Here is a 15,041-nt window from a genome sequence, read left to right as displayed (position 1 = left end):
CAAGCCTGGAAGCAGGAGTGGCATCCACTTCCGAAATGGCTTGCCTCCGGAAACTTTATGTACGAACAGTGCTCAGGCCCTTCGTTCATAGGGTCACTATGAGTTGTCTACGACTCAACGGCACCAAACAGTAACAACAACATACGAAACCTATACTTGGACCAAGAAGCAGTCCTCAGAACAGAGCAAGAAAACAATACATGGTTCAAAAATCAGGAAAGGGGTGCATCAGGGATGCATCCTGTCCCCATACCTTTACAATCTGTATGCAGAATAGATCATTCAGGAGGCAGGGCTTTAATAAAGAGGAGTGTGGCATAAAGAGTGGAGAAAGACACATTAACAACCTATGATATGCAGATGACACAATCTTGCTTGCTTAAACTGAAGAAGACCTGAAACACTTGCTGCAAAAGGTCAAAGACTGTAGTCTTCAATATGGATTGAGGCTCAACATCAAGAAGACAAAGATTCTCACCACTGGGCAAATTGGCAGTACCATATAAGATGGAGAGGAGATTGAGGTTGTTAGCAATTACAGCTTGCTCAGATGCACAATCAACACTCTTAACACCAGCAGTCAGGAAATCAAAAGACAAATTGCATTGGGAAAATCTGCTGTCATGGACCTCTCCAGAGTGCTGAAGAGCAATGATGTCAGTCTAGATACAAAGGTATACCTAATCCAGGCCATGGTCTGCTCAATTACTTGTTATGCTTCAGAGAGTTGGACAATGACTAAGGAAGACAGAAGAGTAGATGCCTTCGAGTTGTGATGCTGGAGAAGGATCTTGAACATACTATTTACTGCCAAGGAAACAACTAGGTCTGTCTTGGAGAGGGCAAAAACAAGCCTCTCCTTGGAGGCTAGGATTTTGAAGCTCTGCCTCATTTACTTTGAGCACATGGTCAGGAGAGATTGGTTCTTGGAGAAGGACATCGTGCTCGCAAGGGTGAACAGGCAGTGCAGGAGAGGAAGATCCTAGATGACATGGATTAATACAGTGACTGGGGCAATGGGGGTTGGTGTGTCAGAATTAATGAGACTGGCTCAGGACAGGGAAGGGTTCAGAGCTGCTGTACTTAATGTGTAAAAGTAGGAGAGGCATCCACTTCCTAAACAACATGCCTCTGGAAACTCTATGAACTTTGGTAAAGTTCAATAGTTGTAGAGGGGCTTCAGACCTTTTGTTCATAGGGTTGCTATGAGTCATACTTGACTCAAAGATAATTAACAACAACCCAGTAAGTAAAGCCAGGCCTAAGCAACACCAGCAGCTAACATGTAGTGAGACTATCCTGGAGACATTACCTTCTGCCCCATTTAAAAAATATTAAAGTGTACAATTTTATTTTTAATTTTTATCTATCTGGATGGAATAAAAGGTTAAGGGTTCACCTACTAGCTGAAAGTCTGGAGTTTGAACACACTTAGAGCATCACAATACAAAATACACTTCTCTCCATCACAACTTCTCAACAACCTGTGCTATGCAGATGATACAACTCTCACTTAACCAGTCACTAATTCACTGAATTCCAGTTGATTCCAACTCATAGATCCCCTCCAAAACACTTCTGACGCTGTAAATCTTAATGGAAGGAGATTGCTTATCTTTCTCCTATAGAGAAATTAGTGGATTTGAATGCCTGAAAATGTATAGCCTTTGGTTAGTAGCTGTAACACTTTACAAACTAGGCCATCAAAGCTCTTAGAACTTTGCTCAAAGAAAAGGAAGACTTGGAGCATTTACTGATGAAGCTGAAAAACTTTAACACAGATTACATCTCAACAAAAGGAAGCAAATATTCTCTCAACTGGACCAATAAGCTACATGGTAAATGGAGAAAAGATTGAAGGATTTAATTTTATGTAGCTACACAATTAACACACATGGGAACAGCAGCCAACAAATCAAATGGTGTATAGCATTGTGCAGCTTGGCAGCCAAGTAGCTTTTTAAAGTTCTAAAGAGCAAGGGTGTTACTGTAAAGACTAAGGCACACCTGACCTGTGTAATGTTCAGTATGCTTCAAAGTCAAACCATGAATAAGGAAGTCATACAATGAATAAGGAAGATCAAAGAAGATGCTTTTGTTGTGTTGACATAGAATATTGCAAAAGAACAAATAAATATGTCTTGAACAAACTGAAGTCAGAGTGCTCTTAGAAGTAAGGATGATGAGACCCAGTGGCATCAAAGATTTATTGTCCAAAATGGCTTTCCTATTAACTTTGACTTAGCTTCATAGATGATTGGGATCAAATAGAGTGGTTTAGTTTATCCACAAGGAGATTGGCTAATCTCACCATTAAATCAAGCAGTTTTAACAGCAGAAATGGAGAATTTCAAACCCTGCATCAAAGCACTCCTCCTTCACCAGAGATTCTTGTACTGTTTAGATTGGAGCCCACAGAAATAGCAGAAACTGCAACAGAAAACCAGCTCCCCTATGGAACCAGACCTAGGCTTGCCTAAGCTTGTTGGAGGGCTAAGGGCAAAAGATGCCTTAATTGGCAGGACTAGGAATGCCATGTAACACTGTCCTAAAGCCATGAGGCTGAAGGCTGAGCACACTTTGGAAATTGTCCTGACTGTATCCTGTTGCCAGCCTGAATTATAGCCTGTTGAGATTTGGTTCTATAATATCTGTGTAGTTGTTGGTACAGATTTATGATCCAGTGGTGCAGGAAGATTGGTGTCAGAATTAGTAGAAGTAGGTGTGGGAGCATGGGAGACTATGTCTGACCTTATAGGAATTATAGTTTTCTACTGAGGATGTTGTTAATGGGGACCGTTCCCCTTTGTGGCATTAGTAGATATCAGACTCAGCCATCTCCATGCTGCCTCCATTCTTTCCCCATTGTCTCACATACTTTGGGTATGTTATCAGAAGGAGCAAGATCTCAGAGAAGGATATGCTTGAAAAAGTAGAGCATCAGTGAAAGAAAAGAAGATCCTCACTCAGATGGATTGACCCTGTGAATTAAACAATGGGCTTTAAGCACAGCCAAGATTGAAAGGATGGCATAGGATCAGTCAAGGTTTCATGTTGTTGTACATACTGGTGTTATGAATGAGAGCCAGCTTGAAGGCTCCTGACAACAATAAGAGGCACCCCAGGACAAGCCTGGCCATCGGCTTCTGAACGATCATAGGCTTGAACAGCCTTGGGAGCAGTTCTACTCTGTACCCATGGGGTTGCCATGAGTCACAATCAACTCTACAAAAATGAACAACAATGCATATTTTACTTTAGAAAAGGTATCCTTTGAGATTTTTAATAAGGACTAATAGACTTGGTTTCTCAGGGATATTATCACATTCTTCAGGAGATCGATTTATAACCAGTGTTTAACTTTTTAAAAAAAGTATAGTCTCCATAACAACAACACCACATTTAAATATACCAAGAAACTGAGAGAAATGGAAAAATGAAGCATAAAATTTGGGAGTTGATGGACACAGAGCCTACTAATTGGTCCTAAAAGCCTTCTGAGGTCCCAACTCTTCTCACTATCTCTTAGTTGTTGGAATGGACAGAAAACCTCCTAAGCATTTCCTTACTTCACTTCTACCTTGCATGTGAACTTCCGAGTTGTAAAATAGCCCAGTGGTAGATGGAATTTGCTCCAGGACTTAAGAAGCATAAATGACTTAGCTGAGCCTCTACATCTTGTGGTTCCTAACCTCTACACTATAATAGACAAAGTGCTAGTCTATAGGCCTTTTATTGTAAGTACCACCTTCCCTCTGTAACTTGATTTGTGCCACTACTAGAACCTCTACTCGGAATATTATTGCTTGTTAATTTTTGACTCATGTACTTTTAACTTGTTAGTTAAATTTGTGTCTTCTAGGTTGCAACACCTCTATGATACATCTTCAAGGATATGAACATGTACTGGCTTTGACAAGCACTGTGGCAATTGGACAATTAAAACAGACATTCGGGGTGGGGGGGAAGAAGAATGAACTGGGGAGGAGGGTAGAGAAAACAGTGCAACAATGAATGAATGAGAACCCAAAATCTCTGTAAATGTTCATTAAAACGAATAAAATTTAATAATAATTAAAAAAATAAACAAACGATTTACCTATTAAAAAAAATTTGGGAGTTGATTATCAGACCTTTGCAATCAATTTCTCTAAGGCCCTTATCCTATTGAAGCAAAGTATTCTGTTATGGGTATAAGAAATCTAAGCATACACACAGAAAGGTATGGCAGGATTGATTATTTATGTAGATCTGTAATAAAAGTAGTTTTACTTAAAAAAAAGTATAGTCTCCCATCTGGAGAGGAACAATAAAGTTATGGTATTCTTATTTTCTATGATTTGTAGTCCAAAAGCAAACTTTTTTTCAAATTTAAGATTTTAATATTAAACATACTGTTTTCCAGCTTATCTCACCTAGGTTTGGAGACTTTCTCCCACTGAGTATCAGTGATTTACATAACTGTTATCATTTTGCAACAGCAGGAATGATGCGTAAAATCCATTTTTTTAAATTTAAAACATGTCTCCAGAAATAGAAACCATCTGTGTTTGTTTCATATTTATCCTCAAAAACCTGAGAAGTGAACACTTAGTTCTAGGGGAGGTGGGCAAGGATAGGGTGGTGTGTTTCCTGTTTTATTGTTTAGGTACACATTTAGGCCTTACTCTGTAGGAAAACATCAAAATTCCAACAAAGAACGGTGCACGCTGTTCTTCATGTGACTAGAGCTACCCTCTTCTGGATCTAATTACAAGTGGGTAAAAGGGTGTGGGGAACCCACAGAACTGACTGCGGGAAGGCAGTGTTTTGCCTGCCTTCTCCATCACTGTTTTATTTCTCAAAAGAATGTTTGAATGTTAGACTTGCTAGGAGCACTAACAGGCTCCTATCAAACATTGACTGTCTCGGGCATAATAAACTGAGACAAGTTAAAAATAACTATTGATTTAATTGCTCTTTTATCCCTCGCTTCCTCTTGGTGTGGGTTTTTTTCCCATTTGTTGACTAACTTTACAATAATCTTGTCTCATTTGTATCCCTGTTTTCATAGTTAAGGTGACTACACTGGTGCAAAGGAAAAGGGGAAGCTTTAAGGAATGGAATGCAGACAGTATATTTGATGTTATGCCCTGGAGGCCTGGGGTGGAGATTGACTTGTCCAGAGAATTTGAAGCTTGTTGGAAATGTAGTTTAAAATCATCCCTTAAGGCCTGCTCTACTTCCAGATTAGAAAATGGAGGATTTTGAAGAATAGCCTTTGAGGTAAAATGTTTAAAAGTACAAACTGAAGATCTCATGCCTCATTAAACCCATCAAACACACTGACAAGAAGTATATAGATCCCGACTCATAGCTGCTATAGCACAACCATCCCAGAGGGTTTCTATGGATGCACATCTTCTAGCAAGCAGGTTGCTTTATCCTTCTCCCACTGGCGAGTTCCAAAGGAGAACTTTTGCTTAGCAGCCAAACACCTTAAAGTGTCAGCAGAGTGCCTTTATGCTCCATTGTTGTTGTTGTGTCGTTGAGCACGATTCATAGAGACCCTATGAACAAAAGGCCTGAAGCCCCTCTATAACTATGGACATTTATCAAAGTTCATAGAGTTTCCAGAGGCATGTTGTTTAGGAAATGGATGCCACACCTGCTTCCTTGGGGATAAATTACTATAGAGTTACCAAGAGCCCCTTCTACAGAAAAACACATAGAATTTCAACTCTGTGAAATAGAACCATACTTTGGGAAGCAGGCCCTTTCTTGGTAGAGTGACAGTAGGGTGTTCTGGATAGCTGTAGTCTGTGATCTTTGTTCTTGTTTCCATTGTTAGAGAACATGAGGTAGAGGTGTACCCAAGCTTAGTCAAACGCTGCCAAGGGGAGACGTTGGCAAAACGGTTTTTCGACACAGGATTAATGGACAATCAAGAGGCTGCAAGAACGTCTACAGGCTGCTTGGGTTAGGCCTGGGCCCCTGAAAGTAAAATGTGGGAGTTGGCTCGGGCTCTGGCAGGGTGCTCTGTACACAAGAGGCTGTCTTCTAGGCAACTCAAGCAGGCTTTGGCGGTCTGGTTGCTATGGTAACGCTCCTGGCTGGGCTCCGCCATTCAGGGAGGAGGTGCGCCTCGTCCAACGTCACCCAGACTGTGTCTGTGGGTGCTTCCCTACCCCAAACTGTCGGCCAGTAGGAACTCATGAGGCAGTTGTTTAGTAAGTAAGGAGTCCAGGGGGCTGAATTGCTACAGAAGGGGTCAAGCATCTTCCTCCCTTGAACCTCCTCTCAGATCCCCCTCTGTTATCAACGACTTAAACGGTCTTTCAGAAAAGGAGAGGCGCTTAATTTGAAGGACTTGGTCAGATGGACTACGCCTTTCCTTCGATCTTTGGTCCCTCTACGCCACATTCACGGGACTAGCTCCAGACCACGCCCCTTCCTTCCCTGGGCGCGCGGAAGGAGCACGAAATGGAAGACTAGGGGTCGTGATTATACTGAACCAGTGCAACTAACACTAGTCGCGCGTAGCCCTAGGGAGGGCCGTCTTCCGCTTGCGTCCTCTGATGCTGCTCCGCCCTCTTTTTCTCGGCGCCCTCTTGAGTTTGCGCCTGCGCGCTGTTCCCGCGCTCCAGGGCTGGGCGAACTCTCACGGACTTGCTGGCGCGCGCAAAGGGGGAGGAGCAGGCATGATCAGGCGCGTTCGCGTCTGGAGTGACGTAAAAGGAGCAGGCGAGTTGGGAGGCTTCAGTGGGTAGAGCGGTACGGCAGTGTTGTTTGGTGGGCGGTGCGTACGGTCGCTCTGGGCACGGGGGTCCCTATCTCATCGACCCACTGTGTTCCAGGAGCAGATCCGGGGCAGAGGGACGGGAGCGCCGGGTCAGGGGCTGCCGCCGCTGCCGCTGCTGGGGAGTCGGCCAGCCAGCTTGCCAGACCGCATTTCGCGGACCCTCAGTTTAGGGTAAGCGGCCCGGTGCTTACTAAAGAGACGAGGGTGAGAAGTTGAGAGTATGGCAGGAAATCGGGGACCTTTGGGAGGAAGAGGGAGGGTGAGTGTGTAAGGGGCCGAGTGTAAAAGGAGAGAAAGAGGCCCACTGAAAATAGTGATGGCAGTAATGACCACCACCACCAGAGTAATAGTCATCTAGTGATACGTGCCAGGTTCTACTAACCACTTTACCCACTTTATTCTTTTTAACCTAATTCTTCTGCGATATTTGCTGTTCTCAAACCCATTTTACAAGATAGGAAAAGTAGAGTACAAGAGAGATTCAGTAGTTGGTGTAGAATCACGCAGGCTCGTAGATAGCCTGCTGTGGATTAGAATTTACGTCTGACCGTAGACTGGTGTTTTTAATGTCTTTTTGCTTCACTCCAAAAGGGGCGAGGGAGGGGAGGCGTGGAGGTGGGAGGGATGTGTGTGGTTTGAAGTGGGAAGAGAATGATGACGGGGGACTGAGGCGGGGAGAGGACTTGAGTTTGGAACCTTGCGGGCCTCCCCCTTCTAACTCGCCTACTCTTCTTAGTTCTTGTGGCCCCACAACCTTTCTTTACTGTTCTGTGGCCTCCTGAACCGGAGCCGTTGCTCTGGAGGATCCAGCTCGCAGGTCTTCGCCGCACGGGTGGTTTCAAGAACTAACTGACTTGTGGTTCCGGTTGAGACAGTGACTCTGGACACCCGGTTCACGAGGTTGAGGGGTTCTGGGTGGCCCTGCGGTCCTGTATAAAATAGGACTCCGTTTTAGCTGCCGCCTCTTCTAATCCACTTACTTCCTTTTCCATTTTATCTACACACGGCAGAGCCTTTGTTCCAGGCCCCTCGAATAGGGAAGTGATGTTTGGAGTTTCCTTGTACCCTTAGGCTTAAAGGGAACAAAACAAGTGAAACCTAACAAATTCAACGTTCTTATCCCCCAAGCAAGGCCTGATATTCTGGATTGCTTGCAGAGAGACCTTGTGGATAGATTTATCATTAGTTCCCAAAACTTTCCTGAGTAATTAAGAAAGAAGCAGTATTTGGGAGAAGTTTAACAATAGGTGGTCGGGGTGATCTGAGTAAATACAAGTGTACAAGGGCGTGGAGCTCCACAGGTAGGGGTTGGGAGTTTGTGTGTGTACAGGCTTAGGGTGTGTATGTATGTACAGCGTTCCCCCCTTGCAAGCCTAGCAGTTTTGGGAAGTAAAAGTTACAAGTCAGTGCTTGTATATTGCTTTCAAATGGATTGGTGGTGTAGCTCATACAGAGACAAGTTTCAGAGTCAAGCTGTCAGGCAACATTGCCTGTGATCACCATGATCCTTAAAAATTAAAGGTGCAGAGTTGAAGATTGCCATCCTTTTTCTTTATGGATCAGCACAATGTTTTCTTTCAGCTCTGAAGCCGGGTTCGGTTGAAACCCAGATAAAAATAGGTTATGCTTAGAAATTGTTATATAAATACATATTTGAGAAGCTATTTTATCTTTTTGTAGCCAACATATCCCATTTCACTCACAGGTTTCTTAGATAAAAGTTTGGTATAAGACATCATTCTGGAAGCCATCAATTCTTCTGTTATTTGTGTACACACACACAGGGAGCTCTGGTGGCCCAGTGGTAAGGAGTTGAGCTGTAAACTCCCAGGCACACAGTTGGAATCCACTGGCTCTTCTATGGGAGAAAGATGAGCCCTCTCCCCTATAGGGTTTATAGCCTTTGAAAACCTGCTGGAGGATCAATTCTAACATGAAGGATGTAACAACAACTGTGTGTATGTGTATAAAACAATGATTAGATTTTCAGAAGCAACTTCTTTTGTAACTGAAAATAGACATTTTAAAAATACTGTCTTCTGAAGATAACACACTGAAAGGTGAGGGTTAACACAGGTGATACTAGATGCTGGTGAGTTGTTGGAAAATGGAGCCAGCTTTAATAGGAACTTTGGGAAGACTTGGACTTTTTAAAATTGTTGATAATTCACTGTGGCCAGTCAATCCTATTTGGCTTCTATTTTGACCTTCAGTTTTTTTTTTTTTTAGAAAAAATTTGATTCTTCTAATTCTTCTAGTTTCAGGATAGTTTCATGTGGTCCATTAGTCTTTTGGGCTAATCACTTTCTTCATTCTTTTGTTTTATTCACTCTCATTTGCTTTGGGCAGGAAGAGACCAATAGTTGTATTTTAGGCACTACTCACCATATTCTCTCTCATTGCTGTTGAGGTGGAACTGACTCATAGCTGACCATCTAGTGAGTTTCTTTCTGAGGCTCAGAAACTAAGGAGCCCTATAGTCCACTTTCTCCCATGAAGCTACTAGTAGATCTATCTATCTGGCATATACAAATAATGTAAGTAAAAAAATCCACCACCTTACCTATATGCATGCAAGTGTAATCCTCTTTGACCTCCCACACTTAATAAGCATAACCTGTAAACTGAGCAAATCATTTGAGAAGCTAGACTATGAAGAAGAATGTGATATTAGGATCTTAGGAAGACTTAACAACTTGCGTTTTGCGGAGAACACAGCCTTGCTTGTTGAAAGTGAGGAGAATTAGAAGCGTAGCTCCAGAAGATCAAAGACTACAACCTTCAATATAGGCTACATCTCAACTTCATGAAGACAAAAATTTTCACTACTGGACTGATAGGCAACATCATGATAGATGGTGAAAGGACTGAAATTATTAACCATTTCATCTTAATTTGGATTCACAGTCATACCTTGGGTACCAGCAGTCAAGAAACCAAAAAGCATGTTGCATTGGGAAAATCAGCTGTCAAGGACCTCACCATAGCAATGGAGAGTAATGTCAGTTTAAACACTAATATGCACCTGATTCAGGCCATGGTATTTTCAGTCACTTGCTAAGCATCTGAGAGCTGGACAGTGAATAAGGATGACAGAAGAGGAATTGATGGCTTTGAGTTGTGTTTCAGAGCAGAATACTGAATATCCCATGGACTGCCAAAAGAACAAACATGTATCTAGAGAAAGTGCGACCAGAGTGGTCCTTAGAGGCAAGGATTGCAAAGCTTTGTCTCACATACTTTGTGCTTGTTGTTGGGAGGGGCTCTTCCTTGGAAAGAGACATCATGTTTGGAAAGTTCGAGGGTCAGTGAAAGAAGACCTCCAATCAGATGGATTGTCATAGTGACTGCAGCAAGGGCTCAGGTATGTTGTAGATGAGGATGACACAAGTTTAGCACAAGGTTTAAATCTGTTCTTAGGGTCACTAAGAGGCATATTCCACTTGTCAGTAAAAAAAAAAAACACCCAACATCTGATTATGTATCTTATTCACAATTATTGTTTGTTACTATTTTTGTTGTAGGCTTGTATGTGCTACATTATTTCCCATAAATGTTCTTTAGTCTTATGTATCTCTATATGTTTGCCTTTGCCTTAATCATGTGGTGCTAACTTGCTAGTTAGTGATCCTCTATCTCCAAGACCCCATCTTTAGTAACCCTCTAAATAATGTGTCTATGTGTAAACTTTATAATGTGTACTGTCCAATTGAAACTTAATTAGAGCTTACCTACCAGTGAGTTTTCAGAGGCAGTAAATTGCATGGGAGGAGATTGTTCGTTCATCCTTCTCCTGTGGAGCATTTGGTGGATTTGGACCATATGCCTTTGGGATTACAGCACAGCTTCTCACCACCAGGCCCCCAGAGCTTTTTTTTTTTTTTAAATTTTCAGAATTGTAATTGTTATTCAGAGCTCCCTTTTATAATAGTAGTCTCTGAATATTTGTTTGATTTACTAGATCCAACATAATGTTTTCCACAGTCATCCATTTTGTGAGGTGTTTCACTAATGTTCTTTATTGTGTGTAGTATCCCATTATATATATGTACTACACTTTGTTAATGCATTCATCTATTGATGGGCACTATTTGCTTTTTTTTTTATAATGCTGCAGCATACATAGGTATGCTGATGTCTATTTGTGTCATAAGTCCTCTTTCTCCAGGAAGGAGAATCCTGGTTCATACAAGTATTTTCTATTTCCAGCATTTTAAGAAAGCACTATATTGTTTTCCGTAATGGTTATACCATTTCACAGGTCCACCAGCTATGTCCATAAGCGTTCCAGTCTCCCTTAAGCCTTGCCAGCATTTTTGTTTTTATTACTGCTCCGTATCTCATTGTAGTTTTGATTTGTAACTCTCCAGTGGTTGGATTCATGTTGTACTCAACTCAGCGGCACTTAACAACAATGGTTGGAGTCAGTAGAAGCCATGGTATGAGTGATACAATTTTTTAATGTCAGATGGATCTTGACTGAAAGCAGAGAAGACTGGAAAGATCTGTACTTAAGTTTAATTGACTATGCAAAGACGTTTGACTGAATGGATCGTAACAAATTATGAGAAGACTAGGAATCCCAGAATACTTAATTGTACTTACATAAAACCTCTACGTAGACCAAGAAGCAGTTGTCCAAACGGAACAAGGAAACACTGTATGGTTTTAAGTCAAGGAAGGTGTGTTGTCAGGGTTGTCTCCTTTTTCCTTACCTGTTCAGTTAGTATGTTGAGCAAATCATTGGATTACATGAAGAAGAATGTGACATCAGGATTGGGCTGATTAACAACTTTTTTAATGCACATGACACAGTTTTGCTTGCAGAAAGTAAAGTGGACTTGAAGCACTTACTGAAGATCAACGAGATGCCAATTTTCAGTATGGATTAAATACCACCCTGAAGAAAACAAAAATTCTCTTCACTGAACCAAAAGACAACATCAAGATAGATGACGAAAAGATTGGAGTTGTTGAAAGTGTCATTTTACTGGGATCCACAATCAATGCCTACAGTTGCCATAGTCAAATAAAAAATGTATTGCATTGGGGGAATCGCTGTCAAGGACCTCTCAGTGCTAAAGAGCAGTGATGTTGGTTTAAACACTAAAGGAGATCTGATCCAAGCTCTGGTATTTTCATTTGCTCCCTATGCATCTGAAAGTTGAGCAGTGAATAGGGATGACGAAAGATGCCTTTGAATTGTGTTAGAGAAACGTACTGAATATCCCATGGACTACCAGAAGAACAGACAAGTCCATCTTGGAGGAAGTGCAGCCAGGATACTTGGAGAGATGGTGAAACTTCATCTCACATACTTTGGACATGTTGTCAGGAGGTGCCAGTCCTTGGAGAAAGATAACATGGTGGGAAAGGTGGAGGATGAGAGAGAGACCCTTGCCAGGATTGATTGCACAGTGACTTTAACAAAGGGCTTGAACTTGTTGGCAATGGTGAAGATGGCACAGGTTAGGTCAGGGTTCAGATCTGTTGTTCATAGGATCATTATGAGTTGTAGTCAAATCACTGGTACATAACAACAATGGTTAATCAAGGAGCTCTGGTGGCATAGTCTGTAGTACGTGGTGCTCTGAACCAAAAGGTCACGTTTCTCTGGCAGTTTAAATCTGTCACCAGCTCCATAGGAGAAGGAAGGGCAGTCTCCTTCCATTCACATTTACATCTTGAAAACCCAGTGGAGATTTGCTTTGGGGTGGAATCAACTCAGTGGCAATGAGTGAATGTTTAATGGGAAGATTGTAGGTGTTTGATGTGTAGGATTGCTGACTGAAAAGCAACTTCCCAGACGCTCGTCAGGAGAAAGATTGGCAGTCTTTTCTCGTGTGATTGATAGCCTCTTAAAACCTCCTGGAGGGTCAGCTAGGAGTCAGTTCTGATGTGGCAACATAGAACAACAGCATTCATGATCTATAAACAACACACATCAGAGCAGCAGTTAAGAAAAAAATGTGTTGCCTTAGGGAAATCTGCTATCAAAGTGCTGAAGAGCAGTGCTGTTGGTTTAAAAAGTAAGGTGCTCCTGGTCTAAGTTGTTTCCTATGCATGTGAAAGTTGGACAGTGAATAAGGATGACATAAGAAGAATTGATGCCGTTGAAATATCATGTTGGCAAAGTATTGAATTTATTATGAACTGCCAAAAGAGCTGTCTTAGAGGAAGTACAACCAGGGTGTTCCTTAGTGCCAAGGATGGTGAAATTTTGTCTCACATACTTTGGGCTTGTTGTCAGGAAGAATATAGCTTGTTTGAAAAAGTAGAGGGCTAGCAAAAGAACAGAAGACCATCAAGGGAATGGATTGACCCACTGACTGCAGTAATAGATGAAGATGGTATAAGACTTGGCAAGATTTTGATCTTTGTTCATAGGGTCACTATGAGTCGAGTTGACTTGAGGACACCTAACTACCACCACCACCACCACAACAGTTTTTATCTAGTTTCTTTTTTCCGTGTGGTTCAGTTATATTTGTTACAGATTTCTTTTTCCTTAGAAAATTAAAGTTAAACAGTGGACCACATTTCTACAGATGTTATTGTCCCTATTCAGCCTGCTTCACTCCTAGTACTTGACCAACCCCTTTATGCATTTGAAATGGAAGTTCTGTTACTGCCTTCTTAAACTCTCAAAAGAATAGGGTACCCTTTTTTTTTTAGAAAAAAACAAAACCCTAATATCTCTAAAATTCTGTTTTTTCTCTTTTTTTTGTTTTCTGGTTTTGTTCTTTAAAGTTCAATTTTTTAATCTGTAAAACAGAACAATGTTGTGAAAATTGTGGTAAACTGCCTCTGAAAATCCACTGGAGGGTCAGCTTTGGTTTAAGGTTCTGACTATGGTACACAACTACAAGTCTTATTTTGAGGGTCCTCTGGTGACTTAGTGGTAAGGAGTTGTGCTGCCAACCCAGAGGTACATGGTTTGAATCCACCAGCCTTCACAGGAGAAAGATGGGCAGTCTCTTCTGGTGTGATTTACTGCCTCTGAAAACCAGGTTCAGCTGTGAGTTGGTTCCAGTTCATTGGCATATAACATCAAAAGTATTATTTTGAAGTAAACCTGTTTCCCTTTATATTTATATTGTCTATTTCAGCATTATCACCAAAAGATAATACTCTTTTGAAAACAACACTATAACAAAAAAAGAAGCAAAGAAACAAAATAGCCCTCTACTCCAAATAGTAGCCCATCATTTAAATTTTTAATTGTCTCTAAATTTTTCGTGTGAAATGAGATAAGTTTGTTTAAAATAAGATCCAGATAAAGCCCATAGGATTTGAATGATTGTTAGGACACCTAAGAATCTTCTAGTTTTTGTAGTTTTATTTGTTGAAGAAACCAGTTGCTCCTGTAGTCTGGTGTCATTTAATAGCTTTCTCTTCCTTCTTTTTAAAAAAAGTTTCCTGTAAATTTACAGTTAGGCTTGGTCAGACTTAAGGCAGTTTTGTTTTGATTTAAGGTTGGTATGTTGTTTTTTTAAGACACTTTCCCAGTTAGTGGCATGCTAGATGAGAAGGCACTGTCTGTTTTTCTTTTTTTGTGATGATTGTAGCCATTACTTCATTATTTAAAAAATTTTGTTGAAGCATAATTATGTCTTGTACAATTGACCCATTTTAATATGCAGTTCAATGATTTGTAGTACATTTTCTGAGTTGTGCAGCCATCCCTCTACTTCTTTTAGGAACATTAGCTTGGTGTATAGGAAGTTACCCAACTCCCAAAGGTGGTACCTCTTTGTAGTTTGAATCCACCAGCTACTGTCAGAGAGAAAGATGGGCACTCTCCTTTCATGAAAGTTATAGTTCTTAAAAACTGCTAGAAGGTAAGCTATGAGTCAGTGGCAACCTGATGCCAATTAGTTGAATTTTTGAGTAAAATATGATAGTTTATGTTAATTTACAGTTAAGTCCCTTCTTACCCCTGGAGTGTCAATGAGTAAATTTACTTTTCTGGATATTTCATATAAATGCCACTCTGCTTAATAGCCAAATCTAGACACCAAGTAGAGGTTCCGTTTTAGAAAGGCGACCCAACCGAATGTGGAAACTACAGAACAATTGCACTGATTTCACATGCAAGCAAGATTTTACTGAAGATTATCCAAAAACGACTGGAACAGCACATCAACAGAGAACTACCAGAAATCCAGGCTGGTTTCAGAAGGGGTTGTGTTGTAGCTGATGTTAGATGGATCTTGGCTGAAAGCAGGGAATACCAGAGGAATGTCTATCTGTGTTTCAT

The 15,041-nt window shown here is 41.1% G+C and overlaps 1 protein-coding gene across 1 annotated transcript in view; it reads left to right on the top strand.

The window, feature by feature from the left end:
• The first annotated feature begins 4,892 nt into the window (after window positions 1–4,892).
• The window catches only part of CNOT8 (CCR4-NOT transcription complex, subunit 8), a 27,635-nt gene continuing 17,486 nt past the window's right edge, over window positions 4,893–15,041 (top strand). Inside the window, exons 1-3 of the mRNA XM_006894729.1 lie at window positions 4,893–4,904; window positions 12,214–12,224; window positions 13,852–13,858. The gene's annotated coding sequence lies outside the window, so the exon portion shown is untranslated. The remainder of the gene's footprint in view (window positions 4,905–12,213; window positions 12,225–13,851; window positions 13,859–15,041) is intronic.

Source organism: Elephantulus edwardii, unplaced genomic scaffold (genome assembly GCF_000299155.1).
Source record: "Elephantulus edwardii isolate Elephantulus edwardi_28Jun2011 unplaced genomic scaffold, EleEdw1.0 scaffold00149, whole genome shotgun sequence".
In the NCBI taxonomy this organism is placed as follows: Eukaryota; Metazoa; Chordata; class Mammalia; order Macroscelidea; family Macroscelididae; genus Elephantulus; species Elephantulus edwardii.
This window is presented reverse-complemented; position numbering and strand designations above follow the sequence as displayed.